This window comes from Tamandua tetradactyla, chromosome 26 (genome assembly GCF_023851605.1).
Source record: "Tamandua tetradactyla isolate mTamTet1 chromosome 26, mTamTet1.pri, whole genome shotgun sequence".
Classification (NCBI taxonomy): domain Eukaryota; kingdom Metazoa; phylum Chordata; class Mammalia; order Pilosa; family Myrmecophagidae; genus Tamandua; species Tamandua tetradactyla.
Window position 1 is genome coordinate 10,139,614 of NC_135352.1, and position 20,450 is coordinate 10,160,063.

At 38.8% G+C, this 20,450-nt stretch overlaps 1 long non-coding RNA gene across 1 annotated transcript in view; it reads left to right on the forward strand.

The window, feature by feature from the left end:
* Positions 1–2,240: 2,240 nt before the first annotated feature.
* Positions 2,241–20,450, forward strand: part of LOC143670034 (uncharacterized) — a 42,063-nt gene continuing 23,853 nt past the window's right edge. Inside the window, exon 1 of the long non-coding RNA XR_013169221.1 lies at positions 2,241–2,497. This is a non-coding gene — a long non-coding RNA (uncharacterized LOC143670034). The remainder of the gene's footprint in view (positions 2,498–20,450) is intronic.

Sequence of the window (20,450 nt, forward strand, 5' to 3'; positions counted from 1 at the left end):
GATTTCTTTCTGTATCTCCAAAGGCCTGGGCTGAGCTGCGAGTGTTGAGATGAGGTATGCTGAGCTGCTTAGGCTGTGCTACATTGCACTCTCTCATTTAAGCACCAGCCAGTTAAGGCAAACATTATTCATTGCAGCAGGCACACCTCCTAGCCACTGCAGATGTAAATCAGCAACAGATGAGGTTCATGTACCGTTGGCTCATGTCTGCAGCAACAGAACGAGGTGCCTTCACCTGGCCAAGTTGACAAATGAATCTAACTACCACAAATGACTATGCTTCTAGATAGGTCTGGGTGTTCTCAACATTTTACAGCAAGAACCACCCACCTCCCCACAGCCAGACAGACAAGGAAAGGTGAAGTTTACATAAGTCCTAGGAGCCTCATCCTTATCGAGCCATAACTTAAACATGAAGGAAGCTTATCCCTTACTTCAAAAGGAAAAGAGGAGATGTTGATGGATTTAAACAGTCCATCTCACAGGCACTATCAAAAAGAAGAGGAAACATGTTAGGATTATTTGTTGGTAGTGATTGATTCCTAACTAACTAGCTTCACTGAAAAAGGAGAACTTATTGAAATATGAGAATGTCACGTAGAGTCTAAGATCAGATGGGTGCACAACTGGAACAAGCAGTAAAACTCATACAATGGTCTCTACCTTCAGTTTTCATTTGTTCCTCTCAGTAAATTTTTAAAATTTTTCTGTTTCCTTAGACTGGTTGCCTCCATTCCTCATGGGGGCAAGGCAGGAAACAGTTACAGAGTCTTCTAAACTTTAGAGCATATGCTTCAGGGAGTGAAAAATTACTTGCTTTAAGTTCTGGTCTCAAGTGCAAAAAATGTAGGCAGGGGCCCTGATTAGCTTACCTTTTATATGGGGTCAAGGTTGGACTGATCTACTGTAACTAGAGGCAAGGGTCACGTAGTGTAGAATGGCTGGCTGTTCCTTAACCCATGTGAGTGATGACTCTGTAAGTGTGAGTGAGGGATGGAGGCTACCGTCTTCAGAAGAGCCAAAGGAACTGGGTAGGCAAACAATGTGGCCAGTGTAGAAAGGCAGATCAAATGATGAGGTGGGCATTACGTGTCCCATACAAGGTCATTTCTCCAGGCTATGGGTATCCCCTGCTCTGCTTGCATAGCCTTCTATTTAAGATTTATTGATAGAGACAGTTGTTTAATCCTAAATCAAATTTAACCTAAATTCCCACTGACAAAACTGAACTGCTTTCCCACCAGATCTTTCTCTCTTCCAAGCCTGCACTTTGTCGTTTCACCTGCTCCCAGAAGGACATCTGGAGAAAGGATGAGGATACAGTATCACCTGCCTTCAGACCTCATCTTCACACACCATCATTATTTGTTCTCCTGACTTCTCACTCAGTGTTTCCTGGGGTTGAGGAGAGAGGTATGGAAGTGGTGTCACAGAGAACTGCTTTGCTGTTAGCAAGCATTGCAGATTTGCTCTGATGTTTAATAAGCCATGGACACCGTTAAATTTAGGCAATTAAGATTTGGGTACAAGGCAATTTTAGGGATTAACAACCAGGTGGTAAAAAGCTGACTGTTTTTAACATTGTCAAGCTGATAAACATTTCCTGTTTATCAACAGGAAATGATGTGCCTTGAGGTAATATTTACTTGGAAAATAAGATGTACAAGGGCATAAATTCATTTTGGGTGATTCAAGGAGGTGGTATAGTGAACACCTTTCTTTGGTGTGACTGGCTTCCATGTTAGTTATTTGAAGCCCTTTGCCTTTTTTTTCACACACACAGTGGTACTCACTGTGAATATTGTCTTCTTTAATTGTTTCATAAAAGTTTGAAATTATGAAATGAGAGGTAAGGTGATGCATCATCGTAGTGAGACATCTAACCCCAAAGGTTCAGCAGAAATATGAGGACGCATGAGTCAGTGGTAGGAATAACAGACTGAAAGTTTAGAACCAGGATTCTAGATCAACCAACATTCCTTACCTTTGTGACCATGGACAAATTATTTCACTTCTAAGCTTTTTACCTAAGGGGTATAAAATAAAATGAAGGATATAATATAAATGGTCTTGAGGGTACTTCTAACTCCACTATTTTATGAGTGTAACTGCAGTCTGTTATCATTAAGGCATCTGGAGAAAACTTGGTGCAGTCAGAAATATGATGTTGTATGTGAGTGATGATGTTTTTATAAAGAAGAAAAGATCACACTAGCTGCTTAACAATTCACTTTGATGACAGGCTGAGTTGACTGTGAAATGTAACACTTCCTACTCTTGCCAATCCTGACTCAGTGCCTGATATGCCCACTCTTTGGGTCACTCTTCATATGGTCTTATCCATAGAAAGCTCTTACAACTAGTAAACCAGAAGGGGCAACACATGAGCCCACGGTCCCTGGATTGTTTTAATTCACAGACCTCCAGCTTTGGAAGAAGTTTCTGAAGAACAGATGGGCTGTTGGCAAAAGGATAAAGCTTGAGTGAAGATAATGTGGTATGAGGCCTTGGGAAAATTGAGTCACAGAATGTGACAGGGGAAGCATGGAAGGGCAGGGGGACAGGGAGGACACATTGCCTATTTTGCAGTGAAACCTGGACTTCCAGAATAAGAGAAATGGCCCCTTGTTAGAAAAGGGAAGTCAACAGCTCAGACCTGTTTGTGGGAGTCTCTAGGATGATGAAGTTCTTCTTTAAAGAACAGTCTTCCCCAACCTGAGATACCAATTGCATTTTTTTGCACCTGAAGCCATGCACTCAATAGGCATTTTATGGATTTGACTCCTACAATAGCTCAGTAAAGGGAGTGTTATTTTTACTGTTTAGCAAATGAGGAAATTGATCTTTGCCTTGGATAAATAATGTTCCCACGGCCACACAACTGAGCTCAAATACTATATTCTTGTATCTCTAACTTCAGAACATGTTATATCACACTGTTTCTCCTACAGAAACTACAAACCAGATAATCTTCCTCTAAATAATTGAGAATGAACATGAGTACACATATTTAATTTTAACACAAAATGGAAGTTAACACTTATATGCCTGCTACTGTTCCAAGGACTTTACACATGTTAACTCATTTAATGCTTATAGCATGCATTGGAATTAGCTACAATTATCAACTCCATTTTACAGAGGGGAAACTGAGTCGCAGAATGGTTGAATAACTTGCCCCAAATTCTGCAGCTTGTAGTTGGTGGAGTTGTAATTTAAACCCTGGTAACAACTACAATATACAGTCTCTTAGCACTTTTTCTGGTTTGTCCCTGACGATTTTGGAAAATAAAGACTAAAAAAAGAACACCTTGGGATTGGATGTAAGAGTGATTTAAGCTCCATAAGACATGGTCTAGTTTTCACACATATGGAGTAGAAGTGTGAAAAAGAGAATGTGAATTTGCTTTGTGAGCCCACCCTCAGCTGGAGGGACTGAAGGTAGGCACATAGCCTGTTCTAATTCAGAAACAGTGGGATTCACCTCTGGCAAGGGAACTAAAGGACAGAAACATGAGCTGCCATTAATTGATTTCTTTTTAAACATTAAAGGGGAAAAAATAGGCAGATGAACACTCAGCATTTTAAAGCTTTGCAGATTGGGATGGTGTTAATCAAATTTCTAGGATGAAGTAGACAGAGTTAGAAGGAGTAAGAAAGGATGCCTCAAGGTCAATACATGGCTGTGTGTTCTGACTGCCTCCTCTATGGGCCCAGCTTATTGATTCCTCCCAAAGCAAATCAGGAGGTAGGAGGCTCTGCATACCGCAAAGAGCTTGGGGCTGAAAAGTTGGGAGACAGAAATTGTTTAGCAATTTAACTAACTGACTGTCTACATCCTCGATTAATCAGAAGTGCGATATGGTTACCAATAAAAAAAAAAAGGCATGATATATTTTTTTTTGGACCATCAGAAATAAAATACCCAGAATAAAAGAATGTCAGGGGTGATAGATCCATTTTATTCTGGTTTGGTTGGAGCCCGCTTGGAATCGAGTATCAGTTCTGGGCTCCAGATTTGGACAGAGTCGGGCCATAGCAGGAGCCGCTGGAATGCGGATAATGATGGGAAGAGGTTAGGGTTGGGAAAGAAGCTGCTCCAAAGAGATGAGAGAGAAGATGTGGCTCTTGGGGTACAAGAGATGACATTTCTTAGAAAATTATGAGAAAAAATCTACTGCCGTTTAGAGTAACAGATAAATAATGTTTGTACAGAAAAGTGATTTCTGTTGGTAGTTGCATTTGCCTATAATATGGCTTTTCCTGACTATCTTTTAAAATTGCACTCCCCACCTGACCCCTTTCTCTATCCAACCTCTCTACTTAATTTTTCTCAATGCTCTTTATCAACACCCAATAAAGGTGGTTGATACTTATTTATGGTCTCCACCTACTAGAATGTAAATTTAATAATGGCGTTTATTGCCCACTTTCTGTCCTCTGTATTTCCCATGTCTAGAAGGGAGACTGACACAGAGAAGATGCTCAGTAAATATTAATTGAATGGGTGGGTTAATGAATGAGTGAATGAGAAATCAGCAGCAGAAGCAGAGAGATAGTGAAGAGACAGTATGGAACATTTATCTTACCACCTGGGTGCTAGACAGTACGATGACTCTGACCACAGTAAGTGTCTATCAGGTGGGCATTGGGTTAGATGCTTCTAAATCAGTAATTTTATGAAACTTCAGGGAAATGAGCAGGAAGGAGATCTTGCCACAAACTAGACAAAATGAACTCTAATCTGAAAACACAAAGTTTACATTGTGGAGGAACAAACAATCCAGGTGGAAAGGGCTCTTTAGACCATTATGAACTTTTAGTTTTGGTGGTTGTTCTAGTTTGCTAACTGCTGGAATGCAATATACCAGAAAAGGAATGGCTTTTTAAAAGGGGAGTTTAATAAATTGCTAGTTTATAGTTCTTAGGCCGAGGAAATGTCCCAATTAAAGCAAGTCTATAGAAATGTCCAATTTAAGGCATCCAGAGAAAGATACCTTGGTTCAAGAAGGCTGATGACGTTCAACGTCTCTCTTTTAGCTGAAGGGCACATGGCAAACATGGTGGCATCTGCTGGCTTTCTCGTGGTTCTACTAAAAGGGACTCTCTCCAAAATGTTTCCTCTTTTAAAGGATTCCAGTAAGCAACTCCATCTTCAATGGATGGAGAAACACCTCCATGGAAATCATCTAATCAAAGGTTACCACCCACAATTGGGTGGGTCACATCTCCATGGGAACAATCAAAATGCTCCCGCCCAGCAATATTGAATGAGGATTAAAAGACATGGCTTTTCTTGGGTCCACCATAGATTCAAACCAGCACAGTGGTCATAGGTGCCAGGAGAGCCTCTGAAAAACTATAATTGGAAAATAAAGCTGTTAGTGGAACTAACCATCAGAGCTGAAGGGGAGAGACAGAATGAGGAAGGTGGCATAGAAGGGGACAAAGCTGGCCTCAGGAGGGTGCAGGAGTCAAGGGGCTCATCCCCCAGCCCTTTGCTTCCTTCAAGATCAGCTCTTTGCATCATGGATGGGCAGATTTCTGGATGGCACACACGTAGACATTCCTATATTCTGTAAAGCTGTTTGTTCTCTCTCTAGTTTTTCTCTGGCTCTCCAACTTAGGACTTCCCACAACTTGGTAGAAAGGAAGTCCACCAAACTTTGAGCACACTTTTGGAATGGGCGTTTGCATCAAGAAATTTAAGAACATGTCAAAAATACAAGGTTGGGGGCCAGAGCTCTGAATGACTGATTTTATCCAGAAGATAAAAATCTTTCCTTCTACTCTGACATTTTGGGATTGCTTGTGCAGCAGCAAAGGAAACTTCCTACTGCCTCTCTTCCATGTTCAGAAATTAGAGAAGAGTGCACTCTCCCAAATGGTGACCATGTAGGAAAAGTAAAATGAAAATTAAAACACTTTAGTTTCAAAGTTTCTGCTTGAGTTTCTGTATAGCTAAGGGGAGGGGCAGATTTCTTGCTAAAAGGATTGTAGTTGATATTGCAGTTCCTTCCCACTAGGTTAGAAACTGATGAGGATTGATCTCCATCTCTTGCCAGTAGTTTGTTCATGCTTAAGCCAATTTGAGCAAATGAGATTCATTTATTCTTTCATTCATTTAACACATCCTTTTTGAGTTTTTGTTACATACCAGATACCTCTAATATTTGGCTAAAAGTTCCTTATGGGTAAATTTGTGACTTCTGTCTTCTGTTGATTATCGATTTTTAAAGTTTATCAGTGTTAAAAATGTCTAAAAGATCATGGGTTGAAAAATTCAAATTTGATCAGAAAATGTGAATATGCAGATAACTTTCAGCTTGCATGCAAAAGGACTTTGTGGCTTATTCTGAAAGTGCTGAGGATATAATAGCAAACAAGGCAAAGAGAAAAAGGGCTTACTTGAGCTTTCTGCAAAAAAAAAAGCCATGTCTTTCTCTCGCATTAGATATTGTTTTGATTTGCTAAAACTGATGAAATGCAGTATACCAGATATGGGTTGTTGTTTTTTCTAAACTTTTAAAAATTGTATAATATAATGTATATACAAAGCAAAGAAAGAAAAAAGCAATAGTTTTCAAAGCTTTCTTCAACAAGTAGCTACAGGACAGATCCGGAGTTTGTCATGGGCTACCATACCATCATCTCAGAGTTTTCTTTCTAGCTGCTCTAGAATCATGGAGGCTAGAAGGAATAAATATTATTTTATCATCACAATTGATGTTTATTTCTTTTTTGTGAAAATAACATATATACAAAAAAGCAATAAAGTTCAAAGCACAGTGCAACAATTATTACTGGAGACTAAAAGAAATATCAATTTAATGATTCAGCAATCATATTCCTTTGTTAAACCCTACCTTCTCTGTATAACTCCACCATCACCTTTGATCTTTCTATCCCACTTTTTAGGGGCATTTGGACTATGGCCATTCTAACTTTTTCATGTTGGAAGGGGCTGTCAGTATATGGGGCAGAGAGACGAAACTAGCTGATCCTTTGGAGAGGCTGGGCCCTCTAGGTTTCAGGTCTTATTTGGTCCTGGTACCCATTTGGAGGTTGTAGGTTTCTGGAAAGTTACCCTAATGGATGGAACCTTTGTAGAACCTTGTATATTGCCCTAGGTGTTCTTTAGGATTGGATGGAAGGGTTCTGGTTGGGGTTTGGCAAGTTATGACAGGTAGCAATGTTTAACTGAAACTTGTGTATGAGTGACCTCCAGAGTAGCCTCTCGACTCTATTTGACTCTCTCAGCCACTGATACTTTATTAGTTACACTTTTTTCCCCACCCCCCCTACACCTGCCACAGAAGTGGGTTGGCTTTTACAATGGGGATTTATTAACTTACAGGTTTATAGTTCTAAGGCCATGAAAATGTCTAAATTTAAGGCATTATCAAGATTATATCTAGACTCTGAAGACAGGCTGCTGGTGTTCCAGGAGTCCTTTGTCAGATAGCAAAGTACATGGTCACTTCTGCTGGTCTTTCCTTCCCAGGTTTCATTGATTTCAGTTCTTGGCTATTCCATCTGTGGTTTTCTTTCTCAGTTTCTCTGGCTTTTCTCTCTCAGCTTCTCTTAGACATTCTTTCTGTGTCTTCTCTCTGTCTTTTATGCTTCAATAAAGAGTTCCAGTAAGAGGACTCATCTATTTAAACTGAAATAACCTAATCAAAAGGTCCCACCCACATTAGGTCTACCCTCATAGGAATGGATTAAGAGAACATGATCTTTTCTGAAGTACATACAGCTTCAAACCATCAGAGATACAAATGAGGGCATTTTGTAGTCTCAGTTGCTGACCATAAGGTACCAGCCAGAATATAAAGAAAATGTTGTACTCAGCAGAAAGAGAAAGGGAAAGAGCCTGAGTTTCTGATGGTATTGTTGGACGACTGAACTAACCGAGGCTTGCATTAGGACATTCTGTATATGAAAATAAATTTTAAGAGTAAATGTTCCTCGTGCCTGTCCATGCATAAATAAATAAATAAATAAATATAAATAAATAAATATTGAATGGGATTTTCATTAAGTTTCAATTTCTTGCAGGCTGAAGGATCTAACTGATAGAGGGAATCATTTCTTTTGTACTTAAGTTCTACATAGTCTGAAAGCCACAGGAATATAAAGACAAGTGGCACAGGCTCTGCATAACAATATTACGTTCTGTGTGTCTTTACCGTAGGCTGCCGCAGGAGATTTTTATGGTTGCATTTTGAAAAAGGAAACATTTGGTGAGAGGAGAGTACATCTGCAGACCAGGAAGCAAGGCTAAGAACTGGGATGTGTTTTCAAGAGTCCCCCATGTCAAATGTTTATTTTTTAGCTATGAAAATTCTGTAAAGCATGCAGTTGAAAAACTTCTCCCCTCTTTTTTTAGTAATATTTCTTAGTTACTTTTGATGTAGTAAAATCTCAACAGCCTTGAGGGATGTGGTGGAGTCCTGGGATGTAGGAAGAGGGGGCTGTAAGGAGAAGTGTGGCTTTTGCACATTCATTGCTGGCTGATGCATACAGGCCAGTAGCACCATATCAGCATGGCTGTTAGTCCAGGAATTCTTACTAGTGACAAGAGATTGATCGTCAATAGAAGTAAATGGTCATTCAGTCATGGAGACCCAAGGGGGAGTAAGGAATTGTGGAAAAGCACTGCAGTGTGGAACTGACTTAGAAGAAATGTATCAAAGCCACCTACCCAAATATATCAGATAACATTCACTTTTGAGGATTACAGAAATGCTGGCATCTGCGTTATATCTAACAACATTTTAAATATTAGAAATATTAATTATATTCCACACATCTTAAATTAGTAAAGTAGCAACTTCTCTATTATTTGCACTTATCATCCTTTGTTCTCTGGGCACTTTTCAGGATCCCCCTTCCTAACAATTCGCTTAGATTGTATGCAGTGTGTTTTGCTTTGTGACAGATAATGTGTATAGCAAGAGGCAGCTCTGCTTGTGTAGGAGTGTAAATATTTGGTCTCACTAACAAATATTTAAATCCTTTAAGAAATTATAATGGAGAAGCTGATTCTGCCTCATTTCCCAGCCTCCACTGGCCCCTTTTTAGAATGATCTGAGATCCTCTAGAGTTTGCCAGAATGTGCTTCTAGAACTGTGATGTGCTTTCTCTTGTCTTTATTTCCTCAAGTTTTATTTGCAAATGTATCCACTCTTAGGCCATCTGCTTCTCTTCCCTTTCCTGTTTTAATTCCCACCTCCTCATTCCCCCTTCTATTTTATCCTCAACTAGATTAGCATACACTACTAAGAGATCTAAATTGGCACTGAAATTTTCACTCTTGCCCAAAGGTATACAGAAACAAATTTCCACACATTAAAATTTCCTATTAGGGGGATTTGTTGCTGGAAGAGGGATTTTTGTAACAAAGAAAGAAATAACTGGCCCTGCTTTTATTCTTTCTCAAATAATTGTCTTCATTCTGGTGTTTTCTTGCCTCGTTTCTTGCTTCAGAGTTTGTTGTTGTTCTTTTGGATCTTTGCTTTCTTGAAATATTTGAGTGTCTTATAATTGGTCAACTCACCAGTTCCCTATTGGCATTCAAATACAGCTGAAGATAGTGACTTTTCTAAGTGTTAGGAATACAGTATTTTTGGGTTTGTCAAACACAAGAATTCTATGATTCTATTTGTCAGTTACAACTCAATCTGGTCTCAGACTCATTCAACAGATCCACGTGAAAATAGTATTTCTCATGTGGTCACAGTATTGTGGTTTCTGGATAAAACCTCCTTCATCATTTCATATTCTTAATCCACTCAGTCATAGAGAAGGCATTACTTTTAAGAGCATAAATCATGTGCAGAGTGGGGATAGGCAATTAAGCAGGAGAACTGGATCTTGAAAACTTCCTTCAATAGTCAACATTGTTTGTGAATAACCATGGTGATATAAAAAAGGGAGTGTAACCTGGGACAACCGCGTACTTCAATTTTCCCCTGCCAAGTAGGTGGTTGGCCTCATTAATAACAAGGATTTGGCGGAAATATTTTTTCCTACAATTGCCTAAAGGATGATATAATTTCAAACCTGTGATTAGAGTTCACCAGACCCATATTAATGTATTTCTGTTGGGTCCTGAAACAAGGGTCTGAGAACAACTGAAGGTTATACTTAAAATCATAAAGTAATATATTCGAAGGGAAAAGGATGAAGATCCAGACATCTAAAGGCTACAATCATTAGACTCATCAGCAGAAGGGAAAAACAGTCCAGGTCTCCTGACTCTGGCCTAATCTTCCTTCCAGAGGGAAGTTCTAGAGGGCTCTCTCTCCGTCTCACTCATCTGCCCATCTAAGCTCTCATTTCTAGTATCTCAGGTGACACTCTGGCAAAGAGAGCAGATGCTCATAGAATGTTAATGTTCGATGGATCCTTGTAGGTATTATGACCAGACTAGAGTCTATCCAAGACCTCACTTTACAGAGAGGCAAACTGGGATCCAGAGAGAGAGAACCAGACGGGGCTGTCACCACTAACGAGAGAGACCTGGGCCTAGAAATGATACCTCCTGTTGCCTTCTTTTGGATTAAGCATTTTTTATCATTCCATTCTATCTCCTTGGTTGGTTTATTAGCTATGACCTTTTGTCTTGTTATTTAGTGGTTGATTAAACGTTTATGGTATTTTTCTTTATCTTATCACAAGATAAAGAAGAATACTTATCACTGTGTTCAAGTGATATTATACCACCACCTCAAGTATAGTATAAGAACCTTACTTTTCTCCCTTGCCAGCCTTCATTCTATCATTGTCATAGGTTTTACCTGTGAATATATTACAAATCCAATAATATATTGTTATTATTTTTGTTTGAGCAATTGCATTTTAAAGAAACTTAAATAATAAGACAAAAGACTTATTCACTCATGTAGTTACCATTTATTCTCATCTTCATTCCTTTGTGTAGAGCCATATTTCCTTATCATTTGTCTTTGGTGACATATTTTTTTCAGCTTTTGGTATGTCTGCAAAAGTTTTATATCACCTTTTCACTTATGATAGATATTTTCACTGGATATAAAATTCTAAGTTGACAATTTTTCCTCTTTAGTATTTTGAAGAAGTTCCTCCCTTGTCATGTCTCTTGCATTGTTTAAGAGAAAGCTTCTGTCTCTTTCTCTTTATTTCTCAGTAGATGACATGATTTTTGATCTTTGGATGTTTTTAACACTTTAAAAAAGTGACTTAAGTTATTGATAATGATATACCTCGGTATAGTTTTGTTTTGTTTTGTTTTGTTTTCATGTTTCCACAGTGCATAGTGATTGATTGAGCTTCTTGGATTAGTGGATTTATAGTTTTAATCAAATTTGGAAAAATTTCAGCCATTATTTCTTCTAGCATTTTTTCTATCATCCCCTTCCTCTCCTTCAAAGTTGTTCCACAGCTCCCTGTGGAACATTTAAACATTTAAAACTATTTTTTTTTCCTCTTTGAATTTCATTTTGGAGAGCTCCTATTTCTAATGTCTTCAATTCACTGATCTTTCCTTCTGTAATATCTAATCTGCTGTTAATCCCATCCATTTTAATTTTCATCTCAGAGATTTTAGTTTTCATCTTTAGAAATTTGGTAGAAAAAAATTTTTTTGCCTGAAATGTATATACAAAAAAAGTGATAAATTTCAAAGTATATTTAATAAGTCATCTTAGAACAGGTTTCAAAATATGGTATGGGTTATAGTTCCACAATTTCAGGTGTTTTCTTCTAGCTGTTTTAAGATACTGGAGACTAAAATGAGTATCAATGTAATGATTTAGTACTCATACTCATTTGTTAAATCCTATCTTCTCTGATACAACTCCTCCTTCTCCTTTGATGCTTCTCCCACTCATTAGGGATATTTGGGCAATGGTCACTCTAACTTCCTCATCTGGATAAGGGGTGTCGACATTATGGGGTAGGGGAATGAACTGGTTGATGCTCTCGAAGAGACTGGGAACTCAAAGCTTCAAGGCCCTCCTGGCTCAGGAACCACGTAGAGGTTTTAGGTGGATTTGAGTGTATTTATATCTTCCATGTCTCACTAACTTTTTGAACATATGGAATAGTTACAATAATTGTTTTATTATCCTTTTCTGACAATTCTTATATCTGTATCAGTTCTGTGTCAGTTTCAATGGATTTATCCCCTTATTATGGGTCATGAATTTTACCTTGTTAGATACTCAATATTTTTATATTCCCATCAATATTCTTGGGCTTCCAGTGTCAGCTCTGATACGTAAAGAACTTGGAAGCTGTCACTCCCATCCTTATAACAGACAAGCTGGAAAAACTGAAAATCCATGGCTTCTCTTGGATTCATCAGAGAACTGAGGTCACAGTGCCAATTTGGGATTTGGAGAGACAGACCCATACAGAGAGCAAATGAAATCATCTCACTTGTAGCAGAAGACACTGGAGCCATAAATGGGTAGAAACACTTAGATGACAATTTTGCTGAACTGCTGGGGGCAAAGTATGACTTTGGAAGAGAGTGAGAAAATCCTGAGAGTCACAGTATCTGGAGGACCCACACACACACACTTACATGAACTTCAACTCTGGGAACCTCACCAGGTTCTCATGGGGTAGATCCAAGAAAGCACCCCTACCCTGGCTCTGGCAGAGGTTGTGGAAGAGTAATCAATTTGAAATATACCTAGGGCCTTCTCCATAACAAAGCCCCATTCTCCAGGAAAAAGACTTTGCCAGAACCTCATCTCAGCAAAGGGGAGGGAATTCCTTCCACTCCTGTCCCCTCCATGCTTCCTCTCTCAAATGAGAAGGGTAAACATAGTAAACAGGGATCAGAGCCTTAAGGAAATTGATTGAGAACACTGCATCCAGGGAAGGGAGTAGGGCACTGGGGGGAATAAAAGATGTTTCACTCAAGAAACACTTGTGAAAGCCACAGTTCTGAAGCATAAGCCCACACAAAGATTTATTTGGAAGATCAGAATGCTCTCTCTCCTCCATACCTTTCTACCACATCAACAGGGCTCCAGTATAATAATAGTGGATAATTGCTGAAAGAGACATAGACTCTCTCTGAGGAGGGCTACTTAGAGTAACCCAAAGTCAAGGGAGACAAAAATGACACCACAAGCTACATGAAACATTAAACACAGCCGCTGGCCGCATTAGCATAAATTCTCACCCTAAGGCCTATTTATTTCTGTTCCTATTACCTAACACAAAATATTTGGCTTTCAACAACAACAAAAAATTATAAGGCATGCCAAAAGGCAAGAAAAATGCAGTCTGAGGAGACAAGGCAATCATCAGAACTAGATTCCAATATTACACAGACATTGAAATGATCAGTCAGGGAATTGGAAATAACCATGATTAATATGGTGAAGGTGCCAATGGAAAAGTAGAGAACACACAAGAACAGATGGAAATGTAAAGAGGGAAACAAAAGGAAATGCTAGAAACCAAAACCACTGTAACAGAAGTGAAGGATGCTTTCAATGAGTTTGTCAATAGACTGAGTACAGCCAAGGAAAGAATCAGTTAATCACTAACAGAAATGCAAAGAGAAAAAAAGAATGAATAAAAACATCAAAACATCCAAAATCTGTGGGACAATAATCAAAGGTGTAAAGGTATTATGTATGCATAATTGTAATGCCAGAAAGAGGGGAGTGAGCCGAAGAAATATTTGAAGTAATAATGAGAACTTTCTCACAGATATTCTTGCGTCTCATCCTGGGGACATTTTGATTCTTTCAGGACTTGCTTAAAGTATTTGTTAAGCAGGATCAGAGCAGTATTTAAACTATGAGACAAGCACTCTACCCAATACGCAGTGAATTTTGAGGTTTCCCAGACTAGCTGAGGGGTTCAGGTGCACTTCTCAATCTGTGCAAAGGTCCAGTATTGTTCCCACTAATCCTTCTAGATGGTTCTTTCCCAGCTTTGGGTAGTTTTCTCACACACATGCATCGATAAATACTCTCTTGAATACTTGACAGGATCCTTTTGTCTATCTCTGGGGTTCTCTGTCTGTGCAGCTTTCTCTTCTCCAGTTACATCTTTAAACTTTAGCCTCTCCAGACTTGGAGGTTTGTCTCTTTAGTTTGGGGAGTCTGCTGGGCTCTACCTGGGTTCCCCCTCCCTGAGCTGCAGGGGACCTCTCTCAAGGGCATAATCTGGGACAACCATAGAGTTCATCTCTTTTGTTTCCCATTTCTCCAGGGGTCACTGTCATTCATTACCTGATGCCCGTGTCTTAAAAACCATTGTTTCATTTATTTTTGTCTATTTTTTTTGTTTCAATCTTGGTTCAATGCAGAAGTCTGACATGGTAGAAATTTAATCTTAATAAATATGGAAAGTTTCCCACTGCTTAAGGGCTTTATCAAGTGTCAGGGGACCTCTGAAAGTGCTGAGATATGGATTGGCAGAAGCCCAACTGATCCTTAACCACTGGCTGCTAAGACATCTCTTGTTCCCATGTTCTTTCAACTCTTGCAGCTCTCTTCGCTACTTCTGGACTATGCTGGTGTCTGGGAGTCTATCTTTGGCTCCTTTTCTCTCTAGACCCAGCATTGTATAGCCATTTTCTTTCGTTTTGGGGGTTTCGTTCATCTTCCCAAGCCTTGACTGGAGAGGAGGTGCAGGTTCCTCTCCCGGGAACCCACTGATTGCTTGGCTTTCATCACTCCATTTTCCCTTTGCAGATCCCTCTTCTTCTTTCTTTTTTATCTGCCCCTCAGCCTTAGAAAAATCTTTTTCTTCTCTGGGGTCGGAGTGAGTTTTGGGGCCTTGTTGGCAAATGAATACTTTAAACTCCCTAAAAGGCTTGGGCTTTGGAAGAACAAATACATAGACTTTCAGGCTATTCTTGCTTCCTGCCCTTGTGACATCCTAGACAGTGTAGAGAAAGCGGACCATTTGCCTGGTAAAAAAGAGCTTTTCCGAAAGCAATTATACCAAAGTAATAAGTAACCTTCATTGTGTTGGGAAATTTACCTTTTGAACTTATCCTGTTTATGGCTATTTAAAAAACAGTGATGTATTTTTTGTGTGTGTGGTGGGGGAGGCAGGGAGGAAGTGCTAAAGAGAGGCTTATCTTCTAAAATTTTTTTTTAGTATCAATGGATTTCTTTTTTGTAGGTATGAGCTATATTTAGGGTATACACTTATTTTACTGCATTCAGTGATAATGCTCAGCATAGCACACACAGTTGTTATTTTTGGCATCTTAAATCAAGATGATATTTTTCTTCTTGGTCTTCCCTGCCACATCCATCCAAATTAACCTTGATCCATTATTGATGTATCCTCACTACTCAGTTTCTGTACATAATTTGTACCCAATAAAATTTCTACAGAGATTTAAGGTGCTTAATCGTGTACCCTGTGGAGCTTTTCAGGAATTAGGCAGGGCCTAGTTTCCAGCCCCTGCAATTCTTCTTGTCCTATAGCTTATTGGACTATTGCTTATTAGACCTATAGCTTATTGACCTCAAAACAGAATAAATGTTTATTCCACAACTGCAGAGTCCTATTGATATTTCTGATGAAAAACAATATAAGATACTTTATATGTAACTTCTAATTTTAATCCTTACAGCAACTTTAGAGATACATACAAATATAGTCCCATTTTTGCAAAGAAAGAATCCAAAGCATAGAGGGGTTAAGCAAATTTTTCAAGTCCAATTGGTTAGAGACAGAGCTGGGATTCAAACCCAGGCAAGACTGGCTCCAGAGCCCACATTCTTCACCAGCCCTTTGCCCTACCTCCGAGTGTTGGACTGATAGTTGCTTTAGTACCTTACACAGAGCTCGGCAAGCATGAGTGTGTCAACAAGGACCTTAGGCCTTTGTAGATTAATTAACAGTTTTAGGTTGTGATGATCAAAGACACATTCAGATTGTCTGAGTTAATAGGGATTTATTATAAGGGTGGAGAAATAAGTAAAGAGTCCTAGAAATTTCAACCTTAGGCTTTGTGGAGAACCAGAAAATTATTCAAGACACTCCAGTTATTTTAATGGCTATTATTCTTGGGTTTTGGCTTCTTTCTGTTTCTGACTCTGCTATGTAACTATCAGCTTCTGACTTATTACCTCATAGCTTCTATATACGTAAGACCCCTATTAACTGCATACTTCTTATTTGGTCTCTACGTATCTTTGAAAAATTTGTATTCTGAGCTGCAATCCAGAGGTAACTGGATTGGCTGGATTGAGCACTCTTCGACACAGACTGGTTTTGGTAGGCAGAATTTTCTGCTACGCCCCTTCAAAAGCCACTGATCTTCCTTACATTTAGCATCCATCATTGGTTGGTGGCTATGGCAAGCATTACAAGGTCATGTGGCCCACATTATGATACGATACCAAGATTTATTTACTATGGCATTAAATGTCTTTACCTACCTTCGTTCACGCACTAAATATTTATTGCATCTGCTACATGCCACACACTGTTCTTGGCAATTGGAATTTATCAGTGGAAAAATACAAAGTTCACGGCTATCGTGGAGCTTACATTCTAACTTAGGGAAGTGAACCGTAACTAAGAAGCATAATAAATAAATGAAGTATAAACTTTGTTAGAAGGTGGTCAAGGCTATGGAGGAGAAAGTCTAGTAGGGTTAAGGGGAATGGGAGTATTTGAGGGGTAGGGGAGCAGCTTGCAGCTTTACATAGTGTGATTAGGATGGGCCTTATTAAGAAGATGATATTTGTGCAAAGCCACACAGGAGGAGAGGGTGTTAGCTAAGACGGTAGCTGGAGAAGAAGCATTTGGGCAGATGCAACAGCTAGAGCAATGGCCTTAAGTCTAGTGTGTTTGATGAAAAAGGAGGGTAGGAGAGGGAGAGTGTAGGGGGATGAGGTTAGAGAGGAAACAGGGGTCTAACAAGGTAATGGATTATAGACCTTTGTGAAAATTATGGCTTTTATTTCAGTGAAGCAAGAGCCATCACAGGGTTTTAGCAGAGAAGTGACACGATCTCACTCATCTTTTAAAAAGTACACTCTGTATGTGGGACTGAACATATACTGTTAGGAGGCAAGCATAGAAGCACAGAGTCTTGTTAACTCCCAATGCCCCCACCCCCCAAATGATGGTTAATTGTAGCTAGGTGATAGGATTAGAGGTGAGAAGTAGTTAATTCTGGATAAATTTGAAGCTAGAACTAAAAGATTTTCTCACAGACTGGATGTATTAAATAAGAAAGTATAGAGACAAAGATAACTCCAAGGTTTTTGGCCCGAGTGGTTGATTAGTTGGAATTGCCATTGACCAAGATGGGTAAGGCAACAGGTGGAACATATATTGAGGGGTATGGAGGATCAAATTGAGTTTAGGTCACATAAAGCTTGATATGAGTTTAGACATTCACGTGGACTTGCTGAATAGGCAGTTGGATATATGAGTTTTGTGTTTGCAAGGGAGGTCTAGGTTAGAAATAGACATTTGAGGTCTTTTAGCATCTAGTTAGTATTTAAAGTCATGAAATTTAGTGAGATCATCAAGGTTATGGAGGTAGATGGAGAAAAGAAGAGGAGCAAGGACTGAACCCTGGGATACACCAATATTAAATGTTCATGTGGAAGACCAAGAATCAGCAAAGAAGACACAGAAGTCACTGGTGATATAGAAGAAAAATAGGGTGGCATCCTAAAAGCCAGGTGAGAGAGAGTGTATTAAGAAGGCAGAAGGGAGCAAGATAAAGCAAAATGAGGACTGAGAGCTAACTGTTGGATTTAACAACTTGAAGACTGTTGGCAACTATGACTAAAGCAGCATTGATGGAGTGGTGGTGGTGGATGCTGTATGAAGAAGGTTTAAAAGATAATGAGCAGCAAGAAATGGGCTATAGAAAGTATAGATACTCTTTCAAAGAGGTTTGCTACAAAATGGAACAAAGAGGTCAAATGTCAGCTGATGGGCTAAGTGAAGTCAAGAGAAGATTAGACTTTTTTTTCCTTTTGTTTTCTAAGTATGCTTACGGATATGATCCAGTAGAGAGTGAAAATGGATGATGTAGGAGAGAAAGGAGAATTCTGGAGTGAAGTCATGGAGCAGATAGAGGAATGGGATCTGGTGCGCAAGTGGAGAGTGTGGTTTTAGATAAGAACACGAGAAGTGGATTAATTAACAGGTAGGAAGTTGGGAGATGAGTTGTAGACGTCTTTGGAACATCTCTTCTGATTGCATCATATTATTATTATTATTATTTTGGAGTTGAATAGGAAACAGTGCATCAGCTAGGAGTGATACTAGTGCAGGATTTGTTGGGGATTTGAGGAAGAAAGAGAATGTTTAAAATAATTTTCTATGAAAGTAGGAGATGAATGGATTCTAGAGAGTGATGGGATTCCCTAAGTGACAAAATCAGAACCCCCAAGGACAAATGACTGTTTCCTTTCTTCTTCTTCTTTTTTTTTTCAAATAGGATGAAATTTGCCAACCACTTGTTTAAAATGTGTCAAATGCTGGCCGGGTGGGGTTGTTGGCAAGAAAGAAGGAAAGAGAGAGATTTTCAAAAGCTGAGCCAGAGCTGGACACCAATGATTAAGGTGGGCAAGTAATTCATCTCTTTTATTACACTTCTAGTTAATTTTTAGCTAGTCCTTAAAAAGAGAGGGAGGGAGATAATGGCACGAGGCCATAGAAGAATTTAGAGATCTGGAAAGATGTTATTCTGTAGAATGTAGAATTCTAACTGTGGCCTGGTGGATTTTGGAAATAGATGAACAGCATTCTGATCACAGCGTGAAATGAAAAAGCGCTCCTAATGTTCTGCCTGCAGTTCTGTTGTATTAAACTTTATTTCCAAATTTGGAACCTCTATAGCCTCCAAATGAAAGAGAAAAAAAAATTAAAAAGAGAAGAGTGCCAGGGTGAAAACCGAAGATGACAGCATGACGAGGACATAGGACAGTTGCTCACTGTCTACTTCTCTCAGCTGCAAAACTGATAAACTGGTACTTCTTCATTATGATTTCCATAGGTCTTAGCTTTGAACAGAAGATACAAAATAATATCAGAGGAGTGTATTTGTGAGGAAAACCCACTCTACTCTCTCTAGAGAAATAGGAGTGATTCTCAATTTCCCATTTACATAGATATTATTTTAAAATCAGTGGGTCTTTTATATTTTCTTAAATTAAGCTTCAGGTTCCCAATAGTCACGATGCATATTTCCAATAATGAGAATAACCTTGAGAATAACCTAAATTTAAAAAGTAATGAATGTACATAGTGTAATAGTCACGTTTTATGAGCCTTCTGGTGAAGAACAGGAGTCCCCTTCTCCTGCCTTGATTTGAGTTTACTATGCCTATATCTTTTAAACATTTACCTCCATATTTCTGAATAACATTCTTTTGCTGCTATTTGTTGATACTTCTATTTAAAATAAAAGAGATTCAAGAAGTAATAACTTCATGTCTTCAATTTATATAATCTAAGGTTCCATTTACTCTTGAGACTCAGTGAAATCACATTAGCAGGCTTCTGTAATGTAAAAGTTTGAGCATATTTCCCTGGCTGCATGTATAATTATATATCTCACAACTTAGTCCTCTACATTTTTAAAAGTTCTTTTGTTAAAATGAGTGAGCATGGATACAATGTGTTCCTGTCCCTGTACTCTTATTTGACCAAGATCTGGAATGGATAACCTTCTGAACTGTAAGACCCTTCACTCAGGGACTGACAGCCTTGCTCACAACCTATCAAGGGGATGCTCATTAACCCACTCTGTATTGCTCAGGAAAGCATCTGCTTTTCCTTCCTCCAGACCAAAGTACAAGCCAAGCTCAGTGGTGTTCAAATTTCATCTCTCTTATCTACATGCTTTAAGTTAAAAGTGTAAAGATGGTTAGCTAATCAATAGCATAGCCATCTACAGCTTGGGAATATGTTAGTGACTTCAAATTTTTACTACTCATCAAACTGTACCTTTTAAAATTTTACTGAGACTTAGGATTATCCAAAAGGGCATTACATTCTTCAAGCATTCATCAAACTGCTGGGTTTTGTCAAGGAACTCAAATTAGAAAGAAGGTATGGAAACAGAGGAAGGCATACTTCTCTGATTATTTCTTCCAAGAATTCATATTCCAATTCAACTGATATTTGCACAAAGTACTGTTTCTTCAGTGTTAGCTGACTCTTAAATAAGGTTTAGAGAGGGCAACCTATTTGATGGAATTGGGTCTAAGTTGGTTTAGGAGAAGATTGCCTTCCAGGAGTGGAAAGGTATTGACATTCACCAAGGTCCCCTACCCATAAATGGAATAAGTGGTCATCAATGGCTGATGGAAAAAACAAAACTCCCCAAATGATTTACCCAATCGCTAAAATTTCCAACATTAAGGAAAAAGCCTCACTTTTTGAGCTAGTGTCATCACTCTCCACAAATCCTTTCAAAGTGTAAATATCTTTGGGAGAATAGG